Below are 8306 nucleotides of genomic sequence, written 5' to 3'. Positions count from 1 at the left end.
GGCTGACAACATTGTTGCTACCCTACCCCTCAGGGTATTTTGTGAGGTTAAAATGAGATTATATTTGTAAAGTGATTGATAAATCTCAAAGCATTGTATAAATTCTAAACATTACTATTATTATCATTAATATGTAGCAAGACATTTGATTTTCTTATTCAATGCAGAAAATGTATTGATAACATTGAAATGTTGAACAATGAAATAATAATCTAATCATATGTATCTCTCTCTATATATATATACATATTGGTATATATATACATACACATACACACACACATATGTGCATATATAATATAAATTGTAATTGAAGTTGTCTATATTTTGCTACCATGGTTACAAGGAAAATTTATCCTATAAACTTTCCTTTCATTTGCTCAAATAATATCTCTCTTGTTTGTCTCTCCAGATTCAGAGTTATAATACCTTCTGCTAATAATTATGTGTGTGTGTGTGTGTGTATGGAGAGAGAGAGACTTTAAAATTAATTTTATTGGTGTCCTTTCTTTCTGCATCATATACCTGTCTCACTACATTCCTCTTACTTCCCCTCTGCCCCCCAGAAAGCTGTACTTTATGAGAAAAAAAGTAAGAATGGGTGGAGGGATTCCAGCAAAACTAACCAACAGGTCAAAGATAAATGACAGCACCTGTATTATTCCACTCTCATCCTGTCCTGCCCCTCCCAGAAAGCATACTGATTTCCCTTCTGAGATATCTTATCAGGATGTTACTTTTGAAGAATTCATGGTGTGTATGTATGTTTGTATGTATATATATATATATATATATATATATATGTGTGTGTGTGTGTGTGTGTATACATATATACATATACACACATTTTATATATATATATATATACATGATTCTACTTAATTCTCTTTGTATCAGTTTATATGTCTTCATGTGTTTTTCTGTACTGATCATATTCATCATTTATTCTAGCACATAAACATTCCATTACACTCATCAGAATTTATTTAGCTATTCCCCAAGCGATGTGAGCTCATTTTAATATGATGTAGTTTTAAAATTATTTATGTTCCTAATATATTGCAGATGTCATAGCAAGCACGATGAATATGAACACACACATACATTTAAGACATCAGGGAGCTTACATTCTGCTAGATTTTAAAAGGATGTTACTCTATATCACATACTGAGAATGACAAATTTGTTAGTTTTTAGTTCAAAGTTCTCTTTTTGTTCCTTCTTCTCTGACTTAAGCTCTTCCTGACACTGTACTTTTCCTGAGTACTATGCTTGCTTTCCTTCTCCCATGCATTAATCTGCCTCAAGCTCCCTAATCTTTACTTCTGCTGCAGGCACTGCCAGGAAGATCCTGACTCTGTTTTGGATCTTTGTGTCATACTCTAACTACTGTTTGGTTTATAGCCATGCCTATTTCCAGGGGCATTCTCTATCATCTGTGTGAAGTAACTGCTGCATGTATTCTACCTTTGAACTATTGCTTGGCTGATGCCAGTTGATTAGACTTGATATTTAGCCTATGTATACTATATAAAATTTTGAATCTCTGATAAATTTTATATTTAATAAGATAATATATTTAATAATAAATATATTTTGTATTTAAAAACAGCATTTTATATTCAATTTTGTTCAAAAAATATTATTGTTATTACAAGCAATGTACTAAATTTACTGATAAATGTAGTTGCAATTGATACAAAGATAAAAAAACAATAAAATACCCGCATTCAAAGGAGTTTATAGTCTAGTATACAAGGTACAACCTTTATATAGCAGAAGCAGTAGAGAACTCAAAGAAAATGAATACTTGAAAATCCCTATTTTGTAGCTGTTCATTTCATGTACCTAGCAGCATAAACATCAGCAAAAGAAGCATTCAACAACAGAGATACCCAGTGGAAAACATTTTTATATTGAAGAAATATTCTGATAGTGAAAGAAAGGATCCCAGCTCATCAGAATAAGCAAATTACCAGCTGTTATCACCAGAGGACTTTGCAATATAAAACAATAATTACCTCAGAAATTAAGGTGCCCTGGCCAGATATTTCCTTATTTGTAGGTTTTAGCATGAATGTTCTTTGCTCACACATGTCCCTTGTATTTGTCCCATCACATAGTAGTGACAAAATCAACTTGTATATTTTTTTTATAAATGGAGGAAAAAAATCTTGTCATTTATTTTGCTATTCTGTTTAATTATTTCACTTTGAATTAATGTATACTTTGGTTGGGCAAAAGAAATACAACAACGAAGATTTGTGAGCTATGTTTAAGGGTGAATGTTGATCCAAATTTGGCATTCAGGGAGTTAAAATCAATGGGGACATAGAGAGTGAGTATGAGGGCTTTAAAGAAGGTGCTGTCAAGAAAAATGAGTAAGTTCCGTAAGGCAGATTTAGATGGGAAAATCATACTTAGTATTGGACATATTGAATGGGAATATGGCATACAAGTGTTGTAAAAAAATTCTTTATTCTTCTGGGGGCAGAGCCAAGATGTTATAGTAGAGGAAGCAGTCAAGCTGTCCCACCATTCCTCTACAAACAAATTTAATCTAATACCTCTATATGAATTCTGGGGTGTCAGAGTCATAAAAGGTTAGGATGAGACATATTTCCAGTCCGATACAATTTAGGAGGTTGGAAGGAGAGGTTTGTGACACTGGGAAAGAGCTGGCACTGAGCTCGGCAGGAACACCAGCCTTATAAGTAGCAACAGCAGCAGCAGCAGCTTTGGGAGTTCTCAAATTAGAGATTGGGGAATCAGACAACTGGTCAGAAAGAGATAATCAGGGACCCTGGGGAATGGGCACCAAATAAGGTTCTGTTTGCCAAATGCACAGCTTACTCACTTCTGGGTCACAGTTCCAGGGCAAAAAGGGATACTTCATTTTTCCAATTGAGCAGAGGCCCTGAGGCACAGTAACTTTTGCAGTAACAAGGGAGCAATGGGCATGAGGAAGAGTATTATTTTGGTAACAAGGTAATAAGGCTTCTGCAGAGCAGCATCATTTCCAATTAAAAAGGTAACAGCAATCACATCTTTCATGGATCACATCACTTTTGAAGTACCCAAAATTCCCAAACTCCTAGAGCTAGCTTTGAAAACAATAGTGTGGAAGATGGTGGAATCCAAACCCCTCTCCCCAAACCCTTCCAAATACCTTTAAATGATTACTCTAAACCAACTCTAGAGGGCCAGAACCCACAAAAAGACAGAATGAAAACAATTTTCCAGCCTAGACAACTTAGAAGTTCAGCAGGAAAGATCTGTTGCACCAGGGTAAAAGGAGCACAGTCCAGAGCAGGTCCCACCAGCTCCAACCTGGACAGGCAAATCAGGAGCAGGCCTCTAGGTGACTGAGTCTGTGGCAGCAGAGGTAGTTTCCAGACCTTTCAGCGCACGGACAGTAAGGGCATCAGACAATGGCTCCAAACGAGATTTTCAGGGATACCTTTGCTGCACCAGAGGCAAGACTCTGTTGCATTGCCTGTACTTGAATCTGGGTTACAGTACTAGCTCTTAGTCCCAGTGCAAAGAGGAGCACTAACACAGCAGGTCTTGCAGCTGCAAGATACCAGGGATCCTTTTCACATTTCCAGGGTTGAAAAGAATGCTTGTGATCCCTCACAAACCAGTGCACAGTACAGGAAAGTAGTAAATACCCCTTTCCCTAGATTATGCCACCTTGGAAGAGCAAAAAAGTTATAGGTCCCCAGAATTACCTCTGAAAACAGCTGCACAAAAACTCTTAAGCTTGGGACAGTGCTCCCTCCACTTGGGAAGTAAACCCCAGTTTAGCATAGAATTAAAAATCAAGAAATAGGCTAGAAAATGAGCAAAAAACAGAAAAAAATTCTGACCATAGAAAGTTACTATGGTGATAAGGAAGATCAAAACACACACTCAGGAAAAGATAGCAAAGTCAAAACTCCTGTGTCCAAACCCTCAAAGAAAAATATGAATTGGTCTTAGACCATGGAAGAGCTCAAAAGGGATTTTAAAAATCAAGTAAGAGGAGTATAGGGAAAAATGGGAAGAGAAATGTGAGTGATGCAAGAAAATTAGGAAAAAAAAAGAGTCAACAGCTTGGTAAAAAGAGGCACAAAAATCCAATGAAGAGAATGCCTTGTAAAAACAGAATTGGCCAAATGGAAAAGGAGATACAAAATCTCACCGAAGAAAATATTTCCTTAAAAGTTAAAACTGGGCAAGTGGAAGCTAATGACTTTATGAGGTGTCAAGAAACAATAAAGAAATCAAAGGAATGGAAAAAAAAAGAAGAAAACGTGAAATATCTCACTGGAAAAAAAAAAAAAAACACTGACCTGGAACATTGATCCAAGGAGATAATTTAAAAATTATTGGATGACCTGAAAGTCATGATCAAAAAAGGAGCCTAGACATCATCTTTTGAGAAATTATCAAGGAAAACTGCTCTGATATTCTAGAACCAAAGAGTTTGTTGTTTGTCCTTTATTCTCAAAGAACATCTGGAAGGTGGTACTATGTTTTATAAGTAACATGCATCTAAATGAGAGAGGACTGTGCAAAGTCACCAGCCTCACTTTCTCCTCCAGAACCATATGGGTCCAGTGACAAGCTATAGATCATGACTGGAGATGGCCTCAAATGAAGTGGAAGACCCTGGCCTTTTTAAGCTAATATCTTTCTGAGTTCTCACTTTGACTGAGACAATGTCTATTCAATGATTAAAGCCAGGTAAGAAATAGCAAAAACAGAAAAAAATTCTATTTACATGCACTTGGAGCTATAGGGACCCAAACAATGACCACCACCTGGGGCTTGGGCTGTGACCCATTGTGTGGCCAATCAATAAGAGCCACAGTGAATTGGGTTTGAGGCATGGTCTTTAAGAAAGAAATCTATCTGGTAAACCCAAAGATATTTTGCTAGGTTTCAGCCATCAAAATTTACATTCCTTTGGGCCCAGCACCCATTAGTAAGGGAATGATATGCTATTAAAACCCTATGTAGACAAAGGGAGATGAAGGAGTGAAATGAAGGGAAAAGAAGAAGGAAGGAAGGAAGGAAGGAAGGAAGGAAGGAAGGAAGGAAGGAAGGGAGGGAGGAAGGAAGGAAGGAGCTGTGTTGCCCAACAGAAATTGACTAGTTGGGTCCCTAGTGGGACAACTCAGACTACTCACAGGTTGTTGTTTGTCTTTTGTTATTGAAGAGGACCATGACATCAGGAAGGTAATGCCATGACTTGCAAGTGACTTGAATTTAAGTGAGGAAGGGCTGTACAAAGTCACCAGCCTCACTTTCTCCTCTAGAGGCATCTGAGTCCAGTGGCAAGATGTAAATCAGGACACATAGAGATGGCCCTGCAGAACCAGAGGGTAAAATAGAAACTGAAAGAATTCCTGAAAGAGATCTTGAAGTAAAAACTCACAGGAATATTATAGGTAAATTCCAGACCTCACAGATCAAGAAGAAAATACCAAAAAGAGACAATTCAAATATCATGGAGAAAAAGTCAGGATAACACAAGGTTTATCAGCTTCTACATTAAACGATCATAGGTCTTGGAATATGATATTTCAGAAGGCAAAGGAGCTAGGTTTACAACCAAGAATCACCTACCCAACAAAAAGAAATATAGAGTTGGGGAAATGGAAATTTATGACTCCATGGGATATCAAAAAACAATAAAACAAGGTTAAATGCAGAAAAAAATACAAAACATCAGAAAAACAAGAGACCTGGAAAATAAAACAAGAAGAAATAATTTTAAAATTATTAGACTACCTGAAACTCCTGAACAAAGAATGATTCTGGACATCACATTTCAAGAAATTATAAAGGAAAACTTCCCTGATAGTCTAGAACTAGTGGGCAAAATAGAAATTAAAAGAATCTACTGATAATTTTCTGAAAGAGATCCCCAAATGAAATCTCTCGGGAATATTAGAGCTGAATTCCCATATCTCCTAGTTCAGAGAGAAAATACTTCAAGGAGAAAGAAAGAAACCATTCAGATATCATCAAGCCACAGTTAGGATCTCCTAAGATTTAGCAGCTACTAGCTTAAAGGAGTAGAGGGTTTGGAATATGATATTCCACAGACCAAAGGAGCTAGAATTACAAACAAGAATAACCTAACCAGAGAAATTGGGAAGAATCCATTGAGGAAAAAATAGACCTTTTAGGAAATAAAGTAATTTTAAGCAGTCCTGTTAAAAAGACCAGAAATTAACAGAAAATTTGACATTTAAACTCAAGATGCAAGAGCAACATAAAATGTGGCATGAAAGAGGCATTTATCAAGGAGGGGAAAATGGTGGAAGGGGCAATGCTTGAACCTTGCTTTCTGTCAAATGGGTTTAAAGAGGTTAAATATAAATACAAACCCTCAATTTGGTATAGAAATCTATCTTACCCAATAGATAAATAGGAGGGGAAGGTGATAAGAAAAGAGGTGATAAAAGGTAGGGCAGATAAAAGGAGGCCGTCATTGGAAGCAAAAGTTTTGCTTTTGAGAACATACAGGATATAAAGAGAACAGAGAATAAAACAGAAGGTCAAAGGATGGTGGGAAATATACAGTAATCATAACTGAATGTGAATGGGATGAATTCACCTATTAAAAAATGGATAGCAGAATACATTTTAAAACTAGAATCAAAAATATGTTTACAAGAAACATATGAAGCAGAGAGACACAGAGAGAGTTAAAATAAGGGCTAAAACAGAATCTATTATATTTCAGCTGAAATCAAAAAAAGGCAAAAATAGCCATCATGATCTTATACAAAGCAAAAACAAAAGTAGACCTAATTAAAAGAGTTAAGCAGACAAAATACATATTGTTTAAAGGCCATGGATAATGAAGTAACATCAATACTAAACATATATGCACCAAATGGTATAGCAGCCAAATTCTTTTTTTCATTAAAGCATACATTTTACTTAAGTGTTTTGTTTCAGAGACCAACCCCATAATGGAATTGTATAGAAAACATTTTTAAGCTATTAGTTGAGCTTGATAGAATACTAAGTCAATTTTATAGTTTTCACAGGAATTCATTTTTTTTTTACTTTGCAGTTTCAGAATATACCGTTTAACTTCCAACATGTAATGCTTACTTCAAAAGGAGTCCTAAAGAGTTTACTAAAATTATTTCTGTATATAGCAAATGAGTAATTTTCCTTTCTTTAAGACATTTTAAGAAAGATAGCTGGTAGGCTTCTAAAACCAATTTCATCTAAAGAGCTCCCAAAATCCCGACATTGTGTTTCCCTGAGTAACATAAATTCACTGGAATCTCAAGAACAATCAATTTACGGTACCAGTATCTGTTGAATAGCTGTTTTCATTGCAAGGCAGACTTCAGAGTAAGGCAAATCTATATACGACTTCTTAACTTAAAAAAATTCTAAAAGGACCGTATATGGTGTTTATAAGGTTTTATCGATTATGAAATCTGTTCAAGAGAGGTTCAGTAAATTTCAGAGAACTTTTTAGATGAGAGGAACTTAGGAAAATAGCACAGTAGGAATTGGAATAAAACTCCTGTGAATTTAAATAATTTCATGAATAAGAACTAAAAAAAAAGAAATGTTTGCTACTTGACATTATGGTGATATGTTGGAGAATTAAAGAGTGAGACTAGAACTCTAGCTGCTCATGTCTGACTTGAACAAGAACAGTTAGCACTCAGCAAGAGCAGTCTCAGACCCACATTTTGATAATCAGAATAATTCCAAGGCAGTTTCAATCTTAAGTCTGAAGTTTTCAGTGAAATGATACACTTTAAAAATTACACTTAAAGAGAATGAAAAATTTATTACAGGTTAGAAATGAAATTTTTTTTCTGATTAAAAGATAGAACAGGAAAATTTTAGACCACCTACCACTTTTCCCTTTTAAAAGAAGAAAATTAAGTAAAATTGGGATTTATTTACCCTTCTGTTGCTTATTGTTTTTAAACAACCTATCTTAAGACACCAAGCAAGCTCCGTTATTTCCTTCTATCTTAGGATTCCTAAATTATAGGTGAATCCCAAAGTGCTCTCAGAGAGAGAAAAGCTTGTTTTGAATTCAGGAAGCAATTGAAAATTAAGTAAAATGTAATGCTTTTCTAAAAGGTCTTTTTATAATTGGCATTGAAAGTTAACACATTTGCTGATGCCTTTTAGAAATTTAAATTAGAACTGAAAAGTTAAAAACTAAATGTTATAAAGTATTGCAGAAAGCATGGTTCTGAAATTGTTTAAGGTTTACAAACCAAGAAAAAAAAAACCTGGCATGTGTTAAGCTTTCTATAAATATTACA

This window comes from Trichosurus vulpecula, chromosome 6, assembly GCF_011100635.1.
Source record: "Trichosurus vulpecula isolate mTriVul1 chromosome 6, mTriVul1.pri, whole genome shotgun sequence".
Lineage (NCBI taxonomy): Eukaryota > Metazoa > Chordata > Mammalia > Diprotodontia > Phalangeridae > Trichosurus > Trichosurus vulpecula.
This window is presented reverse-complemented; position numbering follows the sequence as displayed.